This window comes from Ambystoma mexicanum, chromosome 13 (assembly GCF_040938575.1).
Source record: "Ambystoma mexicanum isolate Mex_15411 chromosome 13, UKY_AmexF1_1, whole genome shotgun sequence".
NCBI lineage: Eukaryota > Metazoa > Chordata > Amphibia > Caudata > Ambystomatidae > Ambystoma > Ambystoma mexicanum.
This window is the reverse complement of record NC_090938.1, coordinates 447,451,165-447,461,814: the sequence shown is the minus strand read 5'-3', so window position 1 is coordinate 447,461,814 and position 10,650 is coordinate 447,451,165.

The window sequence follows — 10,650 nt, the reverse complement described above, 5'->3', positions numbered from 1 at the left end:
GTGTGTGTATTACAGCTAATTACATTACATTTTAGTTCATTTACCTTACCATCAGATTTTCGTGGGACTGGAATGACTATATAGGGTCTGGGTGCCTTTGTGGGACTCATGCATACATCATCAGGTGGATGCACTGCAATTGGACCGTTTCGTGCACCAATAAAGAATGCAGTTCTGATTGTTAATGACAAAAAGACAATGATAATCACCATGCATATACATATAATCGCGGGTATGAAAGGTGGCAGCATTTCCTTCAAGGGAAGCGGGGGTGCCCCTCTGCTGGTGGGATGACCAGGTTACTGTTCTGGGTCAATGTTTATTCTTTTTCCTCAATTCATTTGTTGGGTTCTGGATCACAGGCCTTTCCCTTAACGTGAACAGTCCCTGCACTTTCCTGCTGCATGGATTGCTAGTAAGTAGTTTAGTTTAGTTCACAGTTGACTCAAATGTTCAGAGTTTCCTGGATCTCGAATGAATGTAAAGGTGTCTGTGGTTCTTCCGACAATAGCTGGGCACTCCTCTATGACGTGAAAGAAGAGTTTATTGATGAGCTCATCTATAATTGCCTCTGGTGGAAGCATTTGTGTCCTTATCACTGTATTCAGGTAACTCAACGAAGGCTTCCGCGATGACAGTAAGCAGTTGCCAGATTACTTTCTTGTTGGCAGGATCTTGGATAAAGTCTGTGATACTGGTGACTCTCCCTTCAAGTGACGGATATGTCTCTAGTACTAACTGAAAACAGGACAGCACACCCCATGTGATATTTTTGCTAGGTGGCACCATAAATGCTGCAAATTGACGTCCTGCTCTTTGATGAGTTGGGATGCTGGGTTTAGCTCTTTAGGCGAAAGTCTTTGATCACAATCTATTTGAGTCTTGTTTTCTCAGACGCTTCAGTGTGATTGCTTTACAAGTTTGTGTCAACAAACGTGTTGTGGCTTAGATGCGTAATTGTCTTCTTCACCCTACAACTGAGATGCATAGAGTGTCCGTTATTTCCTTATCCCCTTTTTTGCTTAGAGGAACTGTCCAGTTTAAGCCACAACTAGCAACTGGGTTCTTTGTCTTGGCTTTGCTGCTCTTGCATCCTTCTTCCTCATCATGGATCACGTCTGCACATGCTGAGGTTCTTCCCCGTTGTCTGTAGTTTCTTCACGGTGGGGTGCAGCTTGAGGGCTTTCTCCGATATAGGGTTTAATGTCATTGAGAAAAATCCATGCTCTCCTGCCCTGCACTTTGACTGCTGATGGAGTGCAGTCTTCTATGATAAAAGGACCATTGAATCTCGGCTCGTCCCACCTTTTCCTCGTGTGGTTCTTGATTAGGACTGCGTCTCCAGGGAAAAAGAGTGGTACACAAAGACCTTGAGCTGGGTCTGTTGCAGAGTATTCTGCAATGCCTTGTGCTGTGCTGCATCCTTTTTTTGTCGATGCTGCAGCTGGTCTGAAATTACAGTAAGGCTGGATGTAATACAGTTCAGGTACTTTGCCAATTCGGTTCCCAGGACCTCTCTGGGTGGCTGGGCATCACATCTAGCTCTATCTCGTGAGGTGAGAGCGGTATTCATTCTCCTTCCTGTGACTGTCTCATGCGCGTAAGATGATGGTCGGAGTCTGGTTGGTTCCGAAGAGCATACAATGCCAGTGGAGGGCAGTGCAACCATCCCCTCTTTAGAGTAAGCTTCAACTTGGCTATCCGTTCCTTTAACACGCCGTTGAGCCTCTCACAAATACCATTACCTTCCTGATGATATGCCGACGAAAACCTGTGCTTTATACCAAGCAGCAATCTGATCTGCTCAAAGACTGAGTTAACGAAAGGAGCCCCATTGTCTGACCTCATCGGCTCGCACACCCCCCATCTAGGGAACACTTCGCTCACCAGGAATTTGGCCGCACAGGTTGAGTCTAGGTGTGTGATATCTTTGTGTCCTGTGAATTTGTATAATTTGAGGTTGATGTTTTAGAAACTGTTTTTTCTATTGCTAGAAGCTGCACTGTGTTATGTGAGGGTTGTTTTCATGTTTAAATATTAGTTGAAATACTTTGAGTAAATAATATCATTGTAAGTTAATTTAAGCACACAGTCAATTTTGTCAGGACTTGTAGTGCCGGAAGAATCAACATAGGTTCCTAATCGAGGTGGGAGGGTGCGAGTGGATAAAAAGAATCATCTTTCTCTTTATTTTATTGTATAAGATTATGCAGTTCACCATAAAGAATGCAAAATGCTCTGCTAAATTCGGTATAAACTAGTCTTCCGCGAGTGTTGCAGCTAAATTCTCTTTTGACATATGTAATGGGTAATGCAATTGCTCCAATGCTATTCTTAGTAGGGCTACAGGCATGACTGGTTTAACAGTGCTGTCTTGCCGCCGCAATCCGTCAGAGGGGTTTAAAGAACACCCTCGGCGTTTCCAAAGTTTCTTTTCATCTTGCGGTGCCTCCCCTTGAAGTTTCATTAGTTGTGTCTGCCCCATATTACTATAGGCTTCTTGTGTGGTTCGTGCTACCATCATTCTTTCCTGAGTGTTCGCCACTTCCACTTCCATGATCGCCTCACTCTTGGATGTCATACGCTTGGCTTCCATGTCTGCTGCGTGATTTCCGTGCGACACAAAATCTGTCCCGTGAGTATGGGCGGCGCATTTTATGACCGCTATGCCCACTAGGAGCTGTAGTGCCTTAATCAGCCTGTCCAATAAAGCTGCGTGCTGCACTGGCGTGCCGTCCGCTCGGAGGTAGCCCCTCCTTTTCCAGCGCGCTAGGTCTGCATGCACTGTGGATGTCACATAGGCGGAGTCACTGTACACCGTTACTTCCTGGTCTGTGTGATTCTCAATGGCGAGTAGCAACGCCAATAACTCTGCAGCCTGTGCTGAGTAATGAGATGGTATTCACGCACTGACGAGTACTCGAAATTCTCCATTTGCTATGTATTTCATTACAGATACGCCTGTGTATCTGTGTCCGTCTTCTTGGTCGATTCTCGAAGAACCGTCAATGAAAATGATCTCTCCTTCTGCTAGGGCATTTTCTTTTACCCTGGGGATTTCATCATAGAATTCTTCATAGTTTGCACAGTCATGTAACGGTTCTCCTTCAGTGACTGGCTCGGCTATGAATGTAGCTAGGTTTACTGTTTTACATCGAACTATTTTGATCGATGGGTTAGATATAATCACCTCATAGGCAGAAGCTCTTTGAGCTGTCAGCGTACCCTTCGGTTTCTCTAAGAGGGCAAATAATGAGTGCTCGACGTATAACGTCATGGAACATCCAATTACTATGGTTGTTGCTTTCTCTATGGCGAATGCTGTGGCAGCTAAGCTTTGTTTGCACAGAAATTGGCCTCTCATTACTGTGTCCAGATTCCTGCTGTAATATGCCAGGGGCTTGTACCCCAACGAGGTTCTCTGAGCGAGCACTGCTGTCATAACGCTGCCGTTCGTGTGGGAGAACAGGTTGAATTCCTCTGCATAATTAGGAATCCCGAGAACTGGCGCCGTACAAATCGCTATCTTGAGTTCTGTAAACCCCTTTTCCATGGCCTCGGTCCATTCAATCTTTTCCTTTGTCATCTGGGCTTTTTTCAGGGCCTGGAGCAAGGGCTTGGTATACGAGCTGTAATCGAAGACCCATGCTCTAACATAATTGCACAGACCTAAAAAGCTCTGCATTTGCTTTACCGTGAGTGGCTTTGCCGTGTTCATGATAGCTTGAGCCCTTTCTGGGGTCACCTTTTTTCCTTAATGCAAAATTAGTTGGCCTATGTACAGAACCTCTTGTTGACAATATTGCAGTTTTTCATTGTCAACCTTATAACCTTTCTCAGCCAGTATAGTCAATATTTGAACTGAATCACGCCTGCATTGTTCTTCTGTTGTGCTGCAGATTAGAATGTCATCCACATACTGCAAGACGATGCTTTCTACTGCAATATTGCTCAGGTCCATCTGGAGCACTCTGTTAAAGATGGACGGTGACTCACAGTACCCCTGTGGCAACCTCGTGCTTTTCAGACCATTTGTGCAACGGGATTGAGAAAAAGGCATTTTTCAAGTCAATCACCGTGAAATACTTTGCCTCGACTGGTATATTACATAAAATTGTAGATGGATTAGGGACTAGAGGGAACTCGGCTTCAACAATATCGTTTAATGCTCTTAAATCTTGGATTAAACACCAAGACCCTCCCTTTGATTTCTTGACTGGATAAATCACTGTGTTACAGGGTGACTCTGACGTCACTAGGATGCCCTGCTCCATCATGGCGGAAATAGTCTTTGCGATCCCTTCATCTGCCTCTCTGGACATGGGATATTGTCATGCTCTTGGTAAAATTGCTCCTGGTTTCAGCTTAATTTTCACTTCTCCCACCCCCTTCAGGAGGCCTACGTCATAAGGCCCTTAGGTCCATACTGAGACAGGCACCTGGGCCATGTCGTCATCAAAGTATTCTGGACGTGCCAGTGCCAACATCATTCTCTGAGGCACTTCTCTTTTAATCATTTTTATCCAAAATATGAGACTCACTTCCACCCTTGTCTCTTCTGAGTCTGGTTGTTCTTCAAACAGATCGTCATCAGTGATGTCAGTCACTCGATATCCTTCTTAAATGGCGATAATCGCACCCCATTGTCTGCCTTCATCATCGTAGCCTTCGACTAATGCTATCCTATCTCGCACTGCTGCAGCATGTATCATCAAGGGAAATATTTGTCTCTCCTCTTCATGCATTGGTATTCTTGGCCTGAATAGAAACTAGTCAGGGGTTCTCGTGACCTTGTCTGCAAGGCCTGGTAATCCCGCCATAAGTACACGTATGCCATATGCAAAAACCTCAGGTTCCAGCAGTATAGCTCTCATGGCTCTGTGACCTGAATAGGCTCTGACCATATCGCACACGTTCAAATAATGCATTCCCTCAGTAGAGCACACTACGCCCTCCTCTGTAAATGAGATGGTCATATTCAATTTTGTCATAAAATCTCGACCCAAAATTTTTACTGAGGTTTGACACGAATACAACAAAGGTACATTCATTACGCATTCCCCTATGGAGACTGGGAGTGCGTCTGTAAAGGGAACTCGACTGTGAGCTCCTGTAAAACTCTGAGTATCTATAGCCTCGCCAGACAAGGAAAACGTACCTTCTCGTATGCACGAGCGTGTTGCCCCTGTGTCAACTAAGAAGGAATATTCTTTACCCCCCTATGGTGCCATTCACCCTGGGTTCCCTATTAGTGTCTGGTGTCACTGATAGGATAGAACACATCAGTGTTCCCAGAGAGCTGTCCTAGTTCATATATAAGTTCGGTCCACTGTACACTTGTGGATTTTCTCCATTCCCAGGGTTGCCTCCCCTTCCGGAGTTTGTGCCCTGAGATAATTACAGTGGTGCCTGTTGGAATTGCCCTTGCAGCAAGTTCCCCATGCTCGGGGGTTGAACCCCCTGCTGCGCACCCTGCTGCATGCTTGGTGCTTGCTGCTGCACTGTGTGATTCTGTGCACCGCCCTGTTGGGAGGTTTCAGGCGGATTCACTGTGCCTGCTCCCATTCCTTGGCTATTTTGCCACGCGCCTTGGCTTCTGCACAAGTGCGCCAGATGCCCCGTCATTCCACACAGCCAGCACACCGGCAGTGGTCGGGCTATTTATCCATTCGCCATATCTGTGTTGCCCCTTTGCACGTTTTGGAAACCTCCTTGATTCCCTTAGAAACCTCCCTGATGACTCTGCCATCCTCTTTCTCTAAATCCCCTTCCCCTTGGGTATTGTCCTATGATACCCTAGGTGTTCTGCTGTGGGATAGCCACCTGTTGTGCCTTCTGTTCAGCTGGGCTAGTTAGCATGACTCCTTCAAGAGCGTACTTGTATAATTTCTTTTGCACTAGCTTTGCTTCCTCACCTTTTCGAGTTGCCTCCTTTTTCCGATTCTTTTCTTGCAACAGTCTACAGTAATGTGCGATAGTTAGTTGTATTTCAGTCCAAGGTTTGGCCTCAACTCCTACCAATTTCTTGAGTTGTTTCTGTACAGGTTATGGTAACCCTTGGCATTAAATGTGGTAAAACACAGGTATAGATTTTGTCCAAGATTCATGCGTTTCGAGCACCCAAGCGTCTTGGGAATTCTGGATATAAATGAATGGATCTTCTGACTCCTTCATTTTGTGAGTCATTATAGCTCCTATGTCGGAGGTGTCTGGGTAAAGCACTCATAGCGCTTTCCATACTGCTGCTCTGCAATTGTTGAATTGGGCTCCGTCGTGGGCAGTGTTAATTATGGTATCACCAGGGTACCCAGCCCGTGCCCATACATCGTCTGCTCTCTCACCGGGTATTGCAATCAGGAGACCTTTAATGTCCCCTATAGCTAACGTGACACCCCCTGTAATCTTTTCTAACTCATGTATCCACTTCCCAGCTACCGATGTCAGCATTGGAAGCTTGTTTTTTAAGTTCTCTCGATCCATGTGTGGCCATGGAATATATTGCAGTCTCGCTTCCCCCTTTTCTAGAAGCGGAAAATAGAACGTGCAGACTTCCTTCTCTTTCCCCTAGCTCTCCTGTCTACCACTGGGGTAATATTCCTGCATTGCCGTCTACCTGGCAATGCCCTTAACCTGTCCGCGTAGGCGGGCGCTGGCATCCCCCTCTGACCATGGGGTGTTCCTTCGTGTCGGTCAGACTGTGATGTTAATTCAGATGCCTTGGTGCGGACTTGCTAGCGTCTGACCATCTTACCCCGTTGTCCCTTGGGAGCCGCTTTTCGCGCCGTCTCCCTTCTTCATTTGTCTCGCACTCCGTATCCTCTATGGAGTCAGACGACGATTGTTCCCAATTCACGCAACTCCTTGCGTCATCTTCATTCTACTGATTTCTAGCCTATCCAGGGACAGTCTCCTGCTCCCATTACTTCGGGTGACGTCTTCAGTGTCATACAGCTGAGTGCTTTCCAAGCACTCGTCTTCCCCTTGGGATACTTGTTCTAACCCCATTTCATCATATATCTTATCAATCATTTCCCCGATGCTTCTGGTGTCGAAGTCAACTTCAATATTTGCCCTACCTGTGGCAGGTACTGAATCTTACGCAGGGAAGAATTCTTCAATGTCGTTCCATTCTACATCAGGATTGGGTTTTTTAACTTCCCGCTCCAGATATTTGAGATTGCGTGCCCTCTGTCTACGCTTACGTTCACCATCATCGAATTCTTTGCGCTTCCTCGCTTCTTCTCTGACCTTATCTTCTTCCCTTCTCCTTTCATTTCTGCGTTCATTTGCCCTTCGAACTTCCTCATCTTCTCGTCTCTTTATCCTTTTTTCATGTGTTCTTTGCTCTTCTTCTAGTTTTGCCTGGTTCTGCCTGTGCTAGTTATAGGCTACACTCTGTTTGCGACTGAGCGGCTTTCCTTGCTCTTCGTGATATAGCTGTTCTCTCCTTAGCCTCTCTTCCTTTCTTATTCTTTCGTCCCTTATTTCCCTTTCCTTCTCCTTACTCTGTGTCTCATCAGACCTTTCTCTCGGTCTCATATCATCACTTCCTTTGCCATCGAGTTTTAACAATATCTGTCCTCTCATCCATTCGTCTTTCGCAAATGCTATCTCAGTTCTGTCTTCACGTCCTTTCCATTTTGTTCCCTGATCCTTCCTCTCATCATCGCGCCTCTCCTTGTCCCTCGGGACTGCAGAGGTAATATTTTTAGCCTGATCCTTCCCCTTAATTTTGTCACTACTGTATGTAGGTGACTCATATGCAGGGTTGCTGTATCCTGTAGCTGTCTTGAGCTCTCTAAATGGGTAGAGTCCCTCTGACTTACTTCCCTCGGTTTCTGTTTCAGGCGGGGCAGGTGACCTGGTAGGCGTCTCACCCCCCTCTGTGCATACATTTAATATCCAGTCTGCAGGTGGCTTTTCATTCTTCGACTGTTCGAACATTTTCCAAAGTTCTAGAATAGCGAGGCATTTCTCTAGTTTCTTGCTTGTGTATGTGGCATGCAAATAAGTCATCATATGTTGTAAGACAGCTTTAGATAAGGACCCGTTCTGTGGCCACGGCATGAACATCTTGTGGGCGGTACCCTAACCCACTCTGTACTGTATTTCTTAAGCTTGGGTGCATGTTTAGGCAATTGTTTACATAAGTGTGCTAGCAGAGTAATATCTTCCATGCTTAAATCTATTCTAGCAATACTTTCATGCAACTTCACCACACCCAACAATATGAGCGAGCACCAAATATTGCAAGCTCCAATCCAATCCTTTTCCTGCTAAATTTAATATCACCAATTTACTCAAGAACATCAATTCATGTGCGATTCCCTCTGAACTACAGAATCGCGTAAAATCCCCTGATCAATTTCAAACAACAAGGAGACAAATTTCCTTACATGTGACACATCAACAGAACATGTATGACAAACATTAAACAGAGTAGGCAGACACCAGCTGGACACAGATATCTCTGCCTTCTAATCAATACCCTGACATGGAGTTTAAACAAACTCCTTTTACAACATCTTTAATTGTCGTAGTAGCCTAATCTTTCCCTATTATGTGGGACTATGAGTTCACATTTCTTCTGACCGCTATATTAAAGCGCAGGAACAAGGTGTATCCTTTACCTCGGGTTTCCTCCCCTGTATCCTCTCTCTTTATCTCAAGTGTCCTCCCCGGTATCCTCTCTCTTTATCTCGGGTTCCTCCCCGGTATCCTCTCTCTTTATTCAGTTATTCTCGAGTCATTATCCCCATATATATATATATATATATATATATATATATATATATATATATATATATATATATATATATATATATATATATACAGTCTTCTCTATTTCTGACTATTTTGTTTTCTCCACCTCCCTCCGTTACCTTTCCCCTTACTTGTTCTATTGCTTAACGACATTTGCCAAAGCATCTATTTTCATTTCACTCATCGCTCGCATCATTCCTCTCTGTGTCTTCGGGATCATCGCCTCCTTTACCACCTTCTTTTGGTCTTTCGTCTGATTCACTGCCCGTAGGAATGGAAGGGTTTAAGTTTTTCAAATGGGTGCCTTCAACGCACTGCAGTTTTTTGGACAGTATTACGCTATCATTGTCCATGAGAAGCTTCACAGTCTACTTGGCCAAAATGGCGAAGGACTCATGATATTGCCGAAGACCTAGAGTTACTTCGTGTCGATGGTCAATAGGTGACTTATCAATAATAAAAATGTAATAGTTGATGGTCAAAACCATCCTCACCGCTACCAAATGTACTGGAGGGTGGAGCGATCTCTGAACGGGCCCATGAGATTCAGTGCTCGCCCTTCAGCCCCTTAAGTCAAGATAGCTGCACCTTGAGGAGGATGGGGTGCAGGATTCTCTTACTCCAACACCAATCAATAAGGACAAGTCAATGGTTTGGCAAAGGGAAGTCCGTTTAATGACAAGTACAAAAAACGGGGAAACAAATGGAAATCATCAGAGCTGCGATCGCCTGTCTCGCTTCAACTTCCGAATTCTTCATGCAAACAGTAACTTTTATAGCAAATTCTCATCATCATTGATGGGTAAAACTCATAAGTTTGACATGCAATTCTATTGGTTGAAAAAGGTAACTTAAGTATAGGTACTATATCTGTATATGGTAACAGAGTGTGGGGATTGGATAACTCTTATCGGGTGGGCGTCTATGCCCATCCCTCTACATCACTCGTGATAGATGTCACTAAAAGTACAACATCTCATTGGTTCTACTAGCTATAGGACCCTAGATTATTTGGTCCACTGTGATTGGGTCGGTTACACCCCTAGACATAAATCGCCACTTTAATAAGCAGCATGCAGAATGGTCGCCCAGGTGCGGGATGGACAAGATTCACCCTGCCTCCCTTCCATCAATCAATACCCTTAGGCCTATGTGTCAATTAGTTGGCTGAGAGTGGCCTCGAACTGTAGCTTCTTATCCGGAGAGGTATGGCATCCTCTGGGTTTTGATGACATCAGATGTAGGCACCTCTCTGCGCCAGGCTGGTCACGTGTCAGTTCACCGTGAATCGGCTTCAGTTTCCCTCTATTTGTGTGTTAGATCCTTTGTTCGGCCTCGCCACCTGTCTAGGCCTCCTTACCTCGACATTCACGGGGCAGACTTCTATGCTCTTAAGTTTCGATTCTTCGGAGCTGCTGCTCTTCTCCCTTCCTTAGGTTGACCTCTAATTCCTAGCCATGAGCTTCTTCTTGCTGAGTTTCAATTCCGCTCTTCCGTCTGACTTTGAGCTAGTTTATGAATCCTGGCCTTTTTGTCCTCTATCACCCTAGGTTTAATTCTGCTTTTGTAAAATGGAGTCACACTTGTATAATGTGCTGCTTGAGGTAGATATATCGTTGGCGCTTGCTGCTCTATCTACCTGCTAAGCATTGCAAGCAGTATCGTTTCCTTAGCTTCTTGCGTTCCAAGCCTATTTACATCGTTATTCGCCACTTATGTGTTTCCAGTCTGCTTTAATGGTTACGTTTCTTTAAAGTTCAGCATTGTTTCTTCTTTATGTTCATTACATCCTTATTTGTAACATTTCGTCTTTGTTTATCACCTTTTTGGTTGTCTGGAGTGCAGGCCATATTTGGGACCTCCTCAACAATAGTATGCTGCTACTGA